General features: G+C 37.4%; 1 long non-coding RNA gene across 1 annotated transcript; it reads left to right on the forward strand.

The window, feature by feature from the left end:
- Nucleotides 1–6,510: 6,510 nt before the first annotated feature.
- LOC103142028 (uncharacterized) lies at nt 6,511–7,782 on the forward strand. Its single transcript, XR_476645.2, has 3 exons — nt 6,511–6,541; nt 6,620–6,659; nt 6,997–7,782. It is a non-coding gene; the product is annotated as an uncharacterized LOC103142028 (long non-coding RNA).
- The last annotated feature ends 8,054 nt before the right edge of the window (nt 7,783–15,836 follow it).

Raw genomic sequence — 15,836 nt, forward strand, 5'->3', positions numbered from 1 at the left:
TTCAAGGTGACAGCTGCATATCATTATTAAAAAATACTGCCGTCTGTTCACTGTTTTAATTTCCTTCTGGATAGTTACTGGGAGTTCTTCATTCGAGTATGAATGCAAGTAACACACCTAAAGACGGCTCATCTGATCTCCATCAACTTTATGTTGCTTTCCCCTCAACACCAAATGCGCTGGATCCGCATTCAGACACATGGGTTTGTTTCTGGGTCGTCAGCCTCCCTGAGCTGAGCTTCCTGCGGAGCATCTGGTTCACACAGAGGTTCTCGCTTTGAGTTGAAATTCAAATGCTGATGCACATGAAAGAGGTGTGACAGCAGTCGAATAAAGCACAATAAACAGGGGAAAAACTATTTTTTTTCTCAGTAAGAAAAAAGAAAGAAATACTCTCATCTAGGTTCAAGTACTGAGCTCTATTTTTTATTTCATTTTTTTTATTCAAATCATTCCCTGCTTTACGGTGATGTGAAATGAAGATATAAAATATGTTGGAGTAAAGCCAACCAAATCATTTGGATCTAGAGACTTCAAATGGTAACTGGTAATGTTGAACTAAAGTGCCTTGCAAGAATGTTCATACTGCTTGAATTAATTGTTTTTTGTTGCAACATTACATCAGCCAATTTCAATGTATTTCATTAGGATTTTATGTGACAGATAAAACACAAAACTAGCTTCCTTTAATCGCAAAAGCAACTTCAAATGTTATTGAGAAAGTCTCCGCCAGTTTTGCACACTTAGACCCTTAAATGTCATCCATTTGCAAATTAAGTTCAGTCAGATTGGATTGAGATAAACACTTTACTCCTAACACGGATATTTTCTTGGACCTCAACAGCTGCCACCAAATGTTTAGGGTTGCTCACCTGGACAGTCAATCTATAATCTTTTGAAGCTTACACATAAGTTATTGAATAATTAGGAGATTTCAGAAAGCAATTGATTGCACTGGATTTTATTTGGTTCTATCAGAGTAAAGGGGGCTGAATAAATCTACACACCTTTCAGATTTAATGCTTCATTCTCCCTACACTTCATTACAATGCACTGCTTTGTGTTGCTTTATCGTATACAATTTCAATAAAATACATCGAACTTTGTGGCTGTAACAGGATGACATGGGGAACAATTTAAATTGGTATTAATACTTCTGTGTGAAGTACTCTAATCAGACACTGTGGCATTTAAAATATACATTATGCATACCGTTTCTTAAAAGCATAAAGATAAGTCCTATCTTAGCAAGACAGTGGTGGTGGTAGTCGGGGAACCGATTTTAAAGCTTAGACTGTCATCACTGCATTGCTACAAAAATGTCAATTTTGAAGAAACACTGTTTTTTTTCTAAAACCTCTCTGGTGCCAAGGAAACAAGGGAAAGCAGAGAGGACACTAGGAAAAAAAAAACACTAAGCTTTTTTTGTTCCCCTCCTGATTGCATTTTAGTAAGAAAAGAGAATGAGTTGATGTGGAAAACAACAAAATGTGCATCCCATTACACCTCGGAGGAACATTTACTGGCTCCTTTCCACAGCCAGCGGCGATGGCAAATCAACCGGTAGTGGTTCGTTTGAGACGGATGCGGGCGGCGCAGAACAGAGACGGAACATGATAGAAGGATTAGGCTGGAATCTGGAATCTTATCATTCAGTTCAGTCTGCTGGCTCAGCAGCAGTGAGCAAATTGAAGTTAACAGGATATGTGTAGCTACCTTCACAGCAATATGTGAGCCAAGCCAAGCCTGTCTGTCATTAGAGGATTACACTTTATGTCCCCCGCTTCTTCAAAAAGAAGCCTGATGCATCCACAGCGACGGCTCTCCCTAAAACAAAAATCTCTTCAAACATTTGTTAACATGAGAACAACTACCCTGAGATGCAAAAAGAACATATATTGTTGTCTTTTAATAGCTGATGCATCAATACATCATTAAAGTGATATGTGTTATTTGAAAAAAAATACGTCATTTATGGAGAAAGGAGGCCATATGCTTTGCAAAAGTATTTGTTACCCTAGAACTTTTTCACATTTGTCACACTGCAAATAAAGTGCTGGAAAGAGTGGTGTGCTTATATATTCACCCTGAAAATTACTTCCTTCTGCAACTACAGCTGGAAGTTCGTTACAACTCAAATCTCAACATCTCCGATCCCAAGGAAATGGTTATAAAAACAAAAGTGTACCTCAATCACTAGAAATAAATAAAAATCAGAATCAGGTTTATTTGTCAAGTTGTCAAACAAGTAATTTAGCTTTGGTCCCTCTTTTCTCTTAATGAAGACATTTTAAATACAAATATATAAAAATAGTTATTGGGAAAGAAAATATGTACGGCATCCTGTTGGTCTGGGCACTCTGACTGCTAAGTGTTCATCAGTGTGACCGCCTGGAGAAAGAAACTGTGTCATTGAGTGAGCTCTGGTTTTTGCAAATAGCGCTCTATAGGACTGATCTAATGGTAAAAGTCTAAGCAGTCTGTGACTTCTCCAGAAGGCCATTGTCATCTCCACAGTCTTGAGCTGGATAAGCTCCAGGTGGTTCTGCCTACCCCAGTGTGAATGTATTTTTGTCCCCTTCCATCCGACAAAAGGTTAAAAAGCATCAGGTTAGGATCAGATTGATTCCCAATAGGACATATCCTCAGGCAGTGAAAGCCCTCTGCTTTTATAAGCCCTTATCTGCTTGGTCTTTTTCATACACATCCCTACTTATAAGTATTTATTTTTTTAGGTCATTATCTACTTTTTCTAACCTTTTTTGTATAATGCATAGTCTTGTCTGCTTTGAGTGCAATATTAAACTAATTCCAGGTGATTTTTATAACAATTAAAATAAATCTGGCTTGAAGTTATACATGTTTAAGGAAATGTGCAGCTGACATTTTTTTGCTAATGTTCTTTGAAAAATATGTCAATCTCAGTTAGAAGGAATAGAGACGGTCTGTAAAAAGGTATTTTCAAGTCGAGCCACACAGTCAAAGTTGCATTTACATCTGGAGTCTGACAGACAGACTGGGCCATTCACAGAAGTATGCTTTGATCTAAGCCATTACATCTGCAGCATCTACTGGGTTTAATTCCAGTATTTCTCTTGAGATTCTTATCATGTCAAGTACCATGTTGGAAAAAAAAAATCATTCCCACCCCATAGCACTGCAAATTTGGATGTTTCAACATAGAGATGCTGTAACAAGGCTTGTTGTGATTTTTACCTTGTTCTCCTGTGACTTGTAGTAAACGTCTCGTCATTCCTCCATATAAGACATTTTTGCACAGATTGCTGCAGCTGCTCCAAAAAACAATACTTTATCATTTTTGGTTGTACCATGGCAAAATGTTAAAAAGGTCATGCAGTGTGATTTTGTTTGTAAGATACTTAGAATCACACTGCAGTACACAACCTCAGGCAGAAGGTAAACTCATTTTGAATACAAACATATATTACGCCAGGTTTATTCACTTCAGCAACAGGATAAGCCTCCTGAGATCAACCAGCTCATTAGTAGCAAAACAACAACTTAATCGACCCAGGCCTTAATACGACTTTCCTCTTCCGAGTCTTTCCCTCATCATCGTGGTGAAGGCTGCACCAGAAAGCCTTGGTGATCCACACAGGTAAGCTGCGTTAATCTCACAAGTTCCCATTTCATTTTACAAATTGAAAAGCATCTAACGAAATCCAGAAAGCTCATACATTTGTATCAAGAGCGTGAAATTGAATATTTTATTTTCTGGCTTACAGGAGCAGGAAAACAAAGCAAAGCACAATTTAAGCCCTGTCTGAGGGTGATTTAAATACCATTTGTTCTCACATTTCTCTGACTTCTACTAATATGAAAACAAAAATAAGGAGCATTATTTGCATTGCTCAACATGTTTAAAGAATATCAAAATGTGACATTTGCTTAAATAACCATGTAAAGATGCTGCACTCAGACATGTAGAATCATTATTTCAACAGATTAAAGTTTAAGAGGAGATCAAAAACATAATTGTGCAGCCCTTATTACAGTTTATATAAAACATATGGGAGGAAAAGGACAAAAAGTGATGCCCTGGTGTTTGGCACGCTTGTCTCTTTCGATGCATTTCACAATGGCCTCCCAAATTGAAAAAGCAAAAGTCAGTGTGTATAAAGGTTCCTATATCAAACTGTTTTATAGTGGTTCATACAGTGAGAAGGAGGAAGTCTGCCAAAACTTTGCCTGCAAGCAATAATTTTAGAGCTCTTACCACAGTACTTAAAAGGATTCCAAATGGATTTTTTTAAAAACCCAAAGCATTTTATATAAAGCAGAAAGTTTATACATGTCATGATTTGCGGTGAAGAGTTGGTGAGGAAGACGCAGCAGACCCAGGTAGTAGAGTGAATGATGATGAATTTAATGATGAAAAGACAAGATGAAGCACAAAATCCAAAAGTCCAGGCAGCACAGATGAGCAGGAGGTTAGTAGCTCAAAACTGGTAGCAACTGGTAAGAATAATCCATAGACGGCAGACAAGACGACAGACTTGATGAGGACCCAACAAGGAACACAGGTGGGATTAAACACACAGGGAGACAATCAGGGGAAACAAGGAACAGGTGTAACCAATCAAGGGGTAGACAAGACAACACAGAGACTCAATAGACACAAAAACCAAAATGAATACAATATATATATATATATATATATATATAAAAAATTCCCCTCTCACCCTCCGTGGGTGGTCTCTTTCATCCTCTGAGCTCGGGTCCTCTACCAGAGGCCTGGGAGCTTGAGGGTTCTGCGCAGTATCTTGGCTGTGCCTAGAACTGCACATTTCTGGACTGAGATGTCTGATGTTGTTCCTGGGATCTGTTTGAGCCACTGCTCCAATTTGGGGGTGACTGCCCCGAGGGCCCCGATGACCACAGGCACCACTGTGGTCTTCACCTTCCAGGCCTTTTGCAGTTCCTCTCTGAGGCCCTGGTATTTCTCCAGTTTGTCATGCTCCTTCTTCCTGATGTTGTGGTCACTTGGTATTGCTACATCCACCACAACGGCTTTCCTCTGTTCTTTGTCCACCACCACAATGTCCGGTTGGTTCGCCATTACCATCTTGTCTGTCTGGATCTGGAAGTCCCACAGGATCTTAGCTCGGTCATTCTCCACCACCTTTGGGGGTGTCCCCCATTTTGACCTCGGGGCTTCCAGTCCATATTCTGCATATATATATATATATATATGTAGTTGAACTCTTGTTTGTGCTAAACGTGTATTCCCAATTACATGTCTGCTTTGAAAAATAATTGAAAAGAAAAGGACATTTATCTAGGTTTTCTTATTTTAAGATTTTAATACTTGCCTTTTAAATTATTTGCCTTTCTGATATCAGTGTTCCTTCTTTAATAAAAGAGGGAACATTGAATGAAGAATAATCCAACAAATGAAAAAAAAAATCTGCATTCATTTAGGAGCTATCACTTATCTCCTCAGTGCCAACTTTCTAACAAGCAGTAGATCCATCCATCCATTTTCTGAACACCCTTGTCCCTCAGTGGGGTCGGGAGGGGTGCTGGTGCCTATCTCCAGCTAACGTTCCGGGCGAGAGGCGGGGTACACAAGCAGTAGAGCAATTGATATTTCTTTCATGTCTTCCAAAGGTTTGACAATGTGATGTCTTTCAAAAATGAATCAAAGAATACAAATGTGAGGCTTTTTCCACAGCGGCAAAGAAAAAAATAACTTTTGACTGCGCTTGTTTTCTGGCAGCTATAAAATTGCGTGAAAATTTAGTTTTAAATCTTTTTAATTCCAAGAATGTAATTGGTAGTAGTAATTATTGGTAAAATAATAAAGATTTGCAACACCATAAGATTGTCACCAAAAAAATACCTTGTATTTCTGATCCTTTGTGTCATGCCTTTGCTTAAATGCAATGTGGCCTTAAAACAACAAAAGCTTTCACCTTGGAATAAATCCCAACTTTAAAGGTTATGATGTAAGAGTTTCTGTTGAGTCTATATGAAAGAAATAAGATTTTTTTTTTTAACCGTCCCTCGGAGCGGCAGTTTGTAAAGTATCCTTGGCTCAGTACGTCTTTCAAAACTGCAGTCTGTCAGTCACAAATGTGACTAAATTCACTGTGTACTTCCAGTCGACTAGCTGCGGGAACGATGTATCAATGTGAAAGGTTGTCTATCATGTCTGCCAACAGCTCATGGCAGTAATGGTAACCTTCGGTCAGAGTCCCACCTCCAGACTCTCAGAGTACAGTTGTTTTTCATTTGGTGCAATCATCTACAAAAAAACCCAAAATTCTTCAGACCACGCTTTATATTTATCATTGACGAATATTCCCTTGTTCAAACTTTCCTCAGGTAAGGAGGGGAAAATCTTAGCTAGTGATCTGAGATCATTTTTATTTTATCTTAGATGTGTGAAATTGAGCTATATGTGTGTCTGAACATGAAGGAAACAGTGAATGATGCAGTGAGTGAAATTCCCCTGATGGTAATGCTTTTATTTCTTCTTTCCCAGTTTTATCATGCTGCGTATTCAACATGCTGTTTTGTGAGTATTCTTATCTGCAAAGTGTCTGAATTGCTCAACATGAGATAGAAGTAACATTATAATGTATAAATCTTGCAGAAAAATTTTAAATGGAACGTACTCAAATGCTGCAGCAGAGGTGCGTATATGTTTTATTGTCTTTCCTGGTTACAATGCCAATGTCATTAAATTTTTCGTCATCTCCATTTTGGTTTACTTGAAATAGATGCCTGCAATTGTTATGCTGCAACTTTATTAGGTGCAGCATCTTCATGCACTATTGAGAGGCAGGGCAGACATGCTATAGAGTGACAGGAGTGCTATCTGGAAAAAAAAAAAAATATATATATATATATATATATATCGTTTCTTAGTTGTCACAACAGCAGCTGTAGGAGTGTTATTTCAGATTGTTTATTTTAAATACTATTTTAATTTTGGTTTTTAATTCTTGAAAATGCAAATTGTGTGAACAGATGATCGCAAATTATTTCCCCAAGCACATTTATTCACACACAAAGGGAAAGAGAGGAAGACGTTGTGGAACACATAAGGAGACATACACAATTCAGCAGCACCTGCTGAACAATGCAACGTATGGAGAGGGAACCCGATGCAGAAGCCAGCGAACCAGATAGCACATGAATAAAGCAGCAGGGAGATGGATGGAAAGGGGGGTCTGGAGTCCTCCCTCTGCGCTCATTTCCTTCAGAGCAGGTCGAGAGGCATCCTTGGCTTTAATCAGGCTCACCTAAGCATGCCTCAGCACTGCTGCGCCATAATGATGGATAGCCTGGAGCAACACCTGGAAAAGAAAGGAAGAAACACTCTCTTCCTCGAAGGTACAGAATCAAAGACAGCTCAGGAATGTCTGCAACATGTTTTTTTTTTTTTTGTTGTTGTAATTGTTATGTTCTTTTGTTGTGCTTTATTTATCTTTGAGAATCCTAGTCATCTTCAGCGTCTCAACATTTTGGATTTAAGCTGAATTGGTACTTTCCAGACGTTTCTGGCATTTTTTGGGAGACACATCATACATAACTAATGTGTGTGTTATTCCTTTATGCCTCTGGAAGGACATCATGTAGAGCTGATTTAAAAATGTCTTCTAACTCAGCACTGTACAATACATTGTGCTGAGAAGTGCCACGGGGCCAGTTTAATCTGTTCACACAGTCTTTTTCATGCTTCATGTCTTCAAGGGCTATTGCCTTGGAGAGCTGCTTTTGTAATTGTAATAAATAATGTATGATTAATATGCCTGATTAAACAGTCTGGGAATCCTCTCCCTGTGGGCAACACTACTTCTAGCAGAATAACAAAGATTACCTTGGAGCTTTCCGCTCTTGTCACACCGTTGTCTGATAAAGAGTTCGACAGTCACTCCAGATCAAAGCACACCTTTATGTAATCCATCTTTGCAGGTTTACTTTTATTCGGTTTGAAAGTCTCAGCAGAGTCGGAGGGGTTGAGGTTTTAGGATGTGAAAGTTTTCAGGCGGGCTCTTCCTCTGCTGCTGCACGCTTCTGCTTTTCAACTCAGACAAAACCAGTTCTCCAAATTAGAAAATGGTGTTTATAACTTATGAATTATGTGCACATAAAAAGTACAGTAACATGACACACTTTTTAAAATAAATTAAACCAGTATTACACTTTATGGACTCACCGGTGACCAGTTTGTGTAGTCACTCATATCGTCATTTCTGCAGGACAGCTCTAAAATTCTGCTAAAAAAAGAACTTATTGTGGTTAAGAAAGTTGTCAGAATACTATGGTATTCTGAAAACAAATCCTCTGACAATTTGTACATCTGCAGCCCTTGTTGAAGTGCAGGTTTAGCAAGTTTACTCTCTGCTTTGAAATGTTATTTAAGGACACATAAAAAAGTGCTACAAAGTCATTTTTCATTTGTGTATAGCACATTTAACAGGAAAGAACAGTCTTGTTGGGGAAATTTGCTGTCTTTACTGTGTTCAGGACCTAATCTGTAAAACAACTGCTTAAAGGATGCTTAATATACAAAAATAACCTGTTACTATAATTAATTGCTCACAAGCGCTCATCAGACCCAAGCAACTATGAATAAGAACTCCACTGGTTGATGGAGACACAGCCCACAACATGAATCCAGATGAGTGATGGATTCTCTGTTTGGGTTGACGAGAAGCGCAATAGACAGTTGAATGGAGGAAGAGCAAACACCTTATTTTGAGTGGGGACTTACCTGTATCATCATTTTTTGTAAACAGATTTGTACTGACTTAAAAATATAGAAAGAGTGCATCCCGTATCGATTGCATTTTGTACACCTCTTAGAATTTAAAATACTGAACAACTTTGTATTTCAAGGCTCAGTTGGCAACCATGTTGACAGTGGCTGTCAATACATAGCCTACGGCACATTGGCTTTTAACTTTCAGATTACAAAGTGGGTAATTATGTATGTTTTATGAAGTGTTTCAAAGTTCATGAAACACTTTCAGTTTTATTGCAGTTTCATTTAGCCAGAAGGAGGTAGCAACTTCAAAATAAAGTAAACATAATCTACAACTCAGAAGCCATTGGATTTGCAGAGCGCCACCGCAAAGGCTAACTAAAGTTACTTTATTAACACAATTTTAAATATTAAAACATTTAAACTGTAAGTGAAACCTTTAACTTCATTTTTCCTGACATTAGGTGTTTGTTGTATTTTTTAATCTACCATGTTACTAAGCTCATAAGCTCTCACTGCCACTTGTAGCTCAGTAATAGTGAAAACCTTTTTTACACTTCTAATTTACTAAAATTACCTCCATTTACAAAATCACCTGTTGGAAAATTACATTTAGCCACTGTACACCAAAGCTCCCTGCTTCAAATCAGTCTCACCGTCCTTTCTACCCTCTACCTCAGCAATTTCCTGTACCAGGTCATTATTACCTGCTCTTATAGAAAATCGGAAACTCCATTTCTCTATCTGAGACATTTTTTCTTCAACGGGCTTTTGTCCCGTGCTCTATAGACCTTCGGTGTCAGATGCTAAGCATGAAAAATTACATTTCCTGCCTGCTGTAACTGATGCTGACAACACCAAAACTTTCTTGTTATAAATTCCCTTTCTATGTCAGGCTTCCTTGGACTTCAAGGTCAGAATCTTTGTCCACAATGGGCCCCTGATGTATGAAGAGCAGAATGCTATTAGGAACTCATCTACTTTTGAGGGACATGCTCTGTCCCTGCACTTCAGCTAATGTATCTGATGGGACCACCACCACAGGCGGTCAAGCGAATGAAAGAATGGCGTCTTTCTAATTTAACAGCCATTGTCTTTGACAGGCGCTGACCTCTGGTAGACGGAGGTCCTTGAACATGATTACAGGGTTTGGGGAGAAATAGAAGTTATTTAGTCTGATGCGTTGCAAAGCCAAGTCCAACAATGCAGAAGGTTGCAGCCTGACTGTTTAGCTCTGCAGATTAACTATTTAACTACCTCAGGTGCTCTGCCCAGCTTAGCTTGGGCATTTTTAGGGTTCTTACCACCTTCTCTGTATTGAAGGAGATCTGTTGTCTGTCTCTTTGGCCTGCCAACCTAGATTGTGGGTGGGAGTAGTGTTTGAAGAGGCCTTGTGTTTGATCCCCTGCCAAACTGAGCAGAAACTTTTGTTGGTAAACTCCTCTTCCACCTTATTCTTCAACTCAGTTGGGAAGTTATTCAAACTTCCAGTGAAGAATATCCTTTCCTATCCGTTAGAATGAAGTTGTCATAGAAAATAGAATTTAAAGGAAAAATGTGCAGCTAACATAAACCGTAAACAAAGAAACTCTAATCTAAAGAGCCTCAATCTAAATTTACAAATGAAAAAGCAAAAAAAAGAACTGGCACAGAGAAACAAACTAAAGCCAGACCTAACTAAACAAGAAATGATGAAATGGACGAAACTGAAAGTCCAAACAGCGACAAAATCAGGATACTAGCCCAAAAATGTCTGAATGATTTAGTGACATTTTTATCCACTAGGGTAGATAAAATCCCAAGTGCTTCGAGGCGTAAAGTTCCCTAAGATCAGTAAGCCAGCAGTGTAGACAAATCAATGGTGGCGCTATGTTCCCACTACTGGGCATGGACAAGGAGAGTGGTACTCCAGCAGTTCAAAGGTCAGAAATATGTTCAGAGGTGTCACCAAACTGACAGAAAACACCTCTACAAAAGAAAAGACGGGAAACATCCTCACTGATCAAACGTTGCAATCTTAGTTTCATTTGTTCACAAGACATCTAACCCCTGACCCCCCCATCTTTCTCAGATTATTTGCAACCAGCTTTCTGACTTTTTATGCAAGTTTTGGAGAAATGATTCCTTCACATGCGACCTTTCAGAGCACTACAGGGATTTTGTTTAAGTAATCCTAGCTGACCTAAAACCAGTCAGGAAGGTTTGTCAGACAGTGAGAATAAAGTTGGCACTTCTAATGTTGTGTTTTTGAATACGCTGTAAATAATTTAAGAATAAAATTAATCATACTGGGAAAAACTCATTTTTTAATTTTGGTCAGATTCACACGTGCCGTACATATTTATTTTCCATCAGTCAATTATCCTCTACAGCTTTTATCCTCTACACTTTTTTTTGCAATGCTGTGATGAAGACATTTGGCATGTATGCTGATCTTTGCCTAAACCAGTTTTGTGACAGAAATCATATGTCATCCAGCTGTAATTGTTCTCCTTAGACTCGTTTTCCACCAGTATTTTGCCCTTAAAAACCGTCACTGCAATAAAATATGTGGTTTTGGTCAATAAAACAGGGAGTGGGAGGTATTCTGAATTTATCTGTGTTTCAAGACTGAGGGAGTGTGAAAATAAATGCAAAAGCGCTGCAGACGCTTTTTCCATTTCATTCCAATAGAAAATGACAAGTGAATCAGACAGTAAAAATGAAGGATGGCTGTGATGCTCTGACTGTGGTAAATCTTTCTATACTGTAAATTATTCATGGTCCTCCTTGTTTGTGATGGTTTGAAGTATATCCTAAAATACACTGGGCAGAGCTCCAGACTATAATAGGGTTGGCACAGACTGACAGTCACTCAACTCTCACTTTTGGACCAAATTATGTTTCCAGTACAGAAGGCCTGTGTTTGTTTGGACTGCATCCAAAAGATATGCACATAAAAATAGTACAAATATGTAAATGTGTTGAAAAAAATTGTGCCACTATTTTCTCCTTCAGCCACTTAAAGTTTTGAAGAGAGCCTTTGTTTTTTTTTTTTTTGTTTTTTTTTTTACCAACACTGACTCTTAAAAATGTGCTTTTTTTTTTATAGGAACAGGTACAAGGTTAATGACCTGACTTACTTTATGACTTGGAAGGATGATTACTTTTCGTGGTAATTTGCTGTTTGTATGAATAGAAAAGCCAATAAATAGGCCAGCCCTGCAGAGTGACAATGTGATTATAGCTGTGGCAACTCGAGATAAGCAAATCGTCTCGCTCCAGGTAAAAGCTTTTCTGGGATTCACTTTCCTTGACCTAGAAAGTCCTGTCACTCCTACTCATCCACACTGTTACGCTTAAGATGGTTTAAGTCACTTACACTCCAAGGTACTATAAGCTGTTAACAAGTAACCTTGCTTAGTCTTAACTGCAGATTCCACCTTACTTCCCCCAGGAGTCGGGCTTTTGCTTGAGTGTTGCTACTGGAAACTGAGCTCTGTTTAGGGCTACAGGAAACTGTGGGTCAAACTTCTGGATGGGGTTGAGTGAACCAAGAGTCAGAAACAATCAGTCAGATTTTTGATTAGCAGGAAAGCCTTTAAACTCATTTAATGGCCAATAATGCCAACAAAACATCCAAAATTTTCTGATGGGTTTTATAACAAATAACTTAGAGGAATAGCACTTGTTATGGTATAAAAGGCTTCATTTGAAAATTGAGTTTTTGTTTAGTAATCATTGTTTTTCTTCATTTGCTCTATACCTCTAATACTAATGCACTAGCAGGTAACTTTGTATAAAAGGTTTTAATTGTGGTAGAAAAATAGAATCGTTTGTGCTTTTTTAAGGTTAGCATTTTAGTTAATAAAAACGTTTTTTCACGTTCAGGCAGATTAATATTTTAAGAAAAATATCAACATGGTTCTTCTGAATGATGATCTGCAAGTAGATTAAAACAGACAAGCGATATTTTCTAAAACTTTTAAAAATTTCTTTTAAAATTAATTTCTTTCTATCAGAAACAAATTAAATCTTAAATTTATTGTGGATTTTCTCACACATATATCTTAGAATAAAGCCCAAATATTCTCACCAAAACAACCTCTAATGACCTGTGCTGGAGCTTTTACAAGGTATTTCAATTATAATTTAAGAACATTAATGATGATCGATAACATGCCGTAGTTTTTCTCTACCAGAATAAAAAAAACAAATAGTTTGACAAGATTCATTGGATTGAAAAGGGAAAATTCGTGAAACACGGTAAAGTGTCTGCTCTTTTCCAGGGTCTGTAAGAAGACCAAAACTGTCACAAATAAATAAAAGGAAATGTGATTTTCACGAAAAGATGTTTGAAATTTGTCTCAACTGTTTGGCCTCGTAGGATCACATGTTTTGTCAAAGAAAGCTGTTTTGCACACAAGGAACAGCACAACATTTCAAAACTAGAGCAGTCTATGAAATTGCTATTAATTTGTTTAACTGAATGCTTGAAATTTTCTCTTAGGAAAGCCTCGGGAAAGAGCTTTACTACAGTTCAAGATCTTATTATCTTTCATCTAGAAACACAGACAGCTTTAAAATAATTGAGAAATAACCTCAGGATATAGTTTGTTTGAATGCTGTCTAATTTTGACTTCTTTCCTATTTATATTATCTCTTCAACTTTAGTGAAATGTAAAAGTTAAGTCTTTGCCAATAAACCAACAATTTGAATTCAGCCAAGAACATTTTAATGTCCAGGCATCTTTTAAATAGTTGCAGAATGCATGTGATCAAGATGCAACCACATTTATTAACCACATATTTATGGGTGTGTGTACCCTATTTGTTATTTTTACAATTCATTGAGGGTACTGTAGGTGTTGTTTCATGATTCCAACCCTAAAACAAGATTTAAATGAATCCTTTAAAGAAAAAAAAAATACATTCATACCCATGATGTGAACTTTGATGTTGATTTAAAAAGTAGACCTAAATATTAAACTCGTTCCACAATGCTTTTACTACCCACATTCAGGGACAAAGTCCATCTACATGTTAGAAGCATTGCTAACCAGTCCTGAAGTTTAAATGCCTCCATTTTCTGCACAAAAGCACAAGGTGAAGTTGAAAAACAAAAACATTATTGTTGTCATACGGCTTTATACAAGAAAAACGCTCTTTCAGAACTATATGAACTATGCTATACACATTTTCTCTTTACTCCATATAGTTTTAAAAGCAGGCTGTGCAACAATTTGACAGTATACATGTGAATAAAGCACAAGGTCATAAACGGTCATTGAACACCTTGTGATTGGTTCTGCAATACTGAATGGAAATATGTCATAATGTTTTCACCAATAAAACTCTTCTTTTTTTATATATTCTCAAGGCTTAAGTTGTTTTGTGAAGTAATTTAAAGGGCTGGTTTCCAAGAAGGAGATGATTGGCTTTCACCCATTTATTTCTGACAGGCTGCAGAACCAACCACTAACTGGATTTGACTCACTCTCCCTTCATCTGATGCAGTCTCTTATGAAGCATGTAATATTTCTCATTTCATAAAAGCAATATATAATGTCGCTCCAAAAAAAAAAAAAAAAAGTGAGCTTGATTTGGTTAGTTAACAAACAAGGGATTAATGTGCTTCATCATTCACACCCTGACTCTGTCTTTTAGTGGTTGCATCAATTTAATGCCTCTTGGCACGAGCTCAGGCCTCTCGTTTATTGATCGTAGGAGATCTCTTATTGGTAATTGTAAATTTGGTTCGGCGAGCTGATTCTCATTTTGGGATTTGCCTGTTATCTGTCTTTGCTTATTCCGCCAAGAGTTGCCTGAGCAGTGGAGTCGATCGGAGCTCATTACCGAGCTGACTACATGGAGTGTTACATGAAAGAGGGTGAACATGGCTCAGGTTTTACATTCGGCTCAGCACCCTGGGTGAGAAACGTGTCAAACCGGCTCGTGGTGGAGCGAATTTATTCACTCAGCAGAAGTGAGCCCTAATGAGCCGAGTAATAACTTCACCTTTTTTTTTTTTTTTTTTGAATAAATGAGTGTTCCTAAATTTTTGATTTTATTCTCAAAATCACATTGTGTCTGAAATTACAAATGGGATTTCATACACACCATCAACAACAGAGGCAGTTGTTGATGGTTTAATTGAAGTTGCAAAAATGAATTAGTATTTTCTGGTTTTCTTAAAAAAAAAAAAAAAAAAACGTTAATTAGAAATTTTTCACCCTTGAGGTTGTCGGCTGTGTTATACAAATAATTGTCAATTAAAACTTGCAGATAAACAATGAGTCTGCATTTCAGTCACCATATGAACTCTGTTCAAAATCCTCACATTCAGTCTGAGGACCAAGAGTTACTTCTGCTGCAAAATCAAGCAAGCAAAAAAAAAAAAAAAAAAAAAAAAAAAAAAAAAAAAAAAAAAAATTATCTTTATCAGGAAACAACTCATCTCCATATTTTTAACTACAGCAGTCAACTTGAAAGTTTCAATTAGGCTGCCATAAACATACTTCAGCTAAAGTAAAAGAAGCAAATGTACTCAATAAAAATCTGGACTTTACTTTGCATAGCTCATATTTATTCATTTATTTATTTATTTATTGGTCAATAAAAAAGAAAGTTGTGGATAAGAAAGTGAGACTTATCCTCCAAGATTACCTCCACACTGAGAAAAGTGATTTTAGATTTGTTTATCAGAGCAGAGTGAACATCCTTCATTTTTCAACCAGACTCTGGCTGAAAAATGACTTCCCCAAAATGTCATAGAGAGAAATTAAACAATAACCAGAGCTGGAGTAAAAGGCCTGTACAAAAAATATGCTTAACCTCAAACTTTTTTAGTAGCTACACAGTAAACTCTGCATTTATTGGCACTCCAGGTACAGATGTAATGACTGAGATTAATTGAAGCCAAATGTTTTAAATAACCTTTCATGATCACATGTTTATCAGTGGGAGGGCAGGTTATGAAATAATTGTTTGTTCACATAATCACCACCGCAGCAGTTATTATGAGCCAGGCCATTTACCAATTGGTCAGCATTACCTCCACTTAGTCTTCCGTAACTTTTAAAAAGTTTAAGGTTAAAAGTTCACACACTTGTTATCAGTA

Source organism: Poecilia formosa, unplaced genomic scaffold (genome assembly GCF_000485575.1).
Source record: "Poecilia formosa unplaced genomic scaffold, Poecilia_formosa-5.1.2 Scaffold92, whole genome shotgun sequence".
Lineage (NCBI taxonomy): Eukaryota > Metazoa > Chordata > Actinopteri > Cyprinodontiformes > Poeciliidae > Poecilia > Poecilia formosa.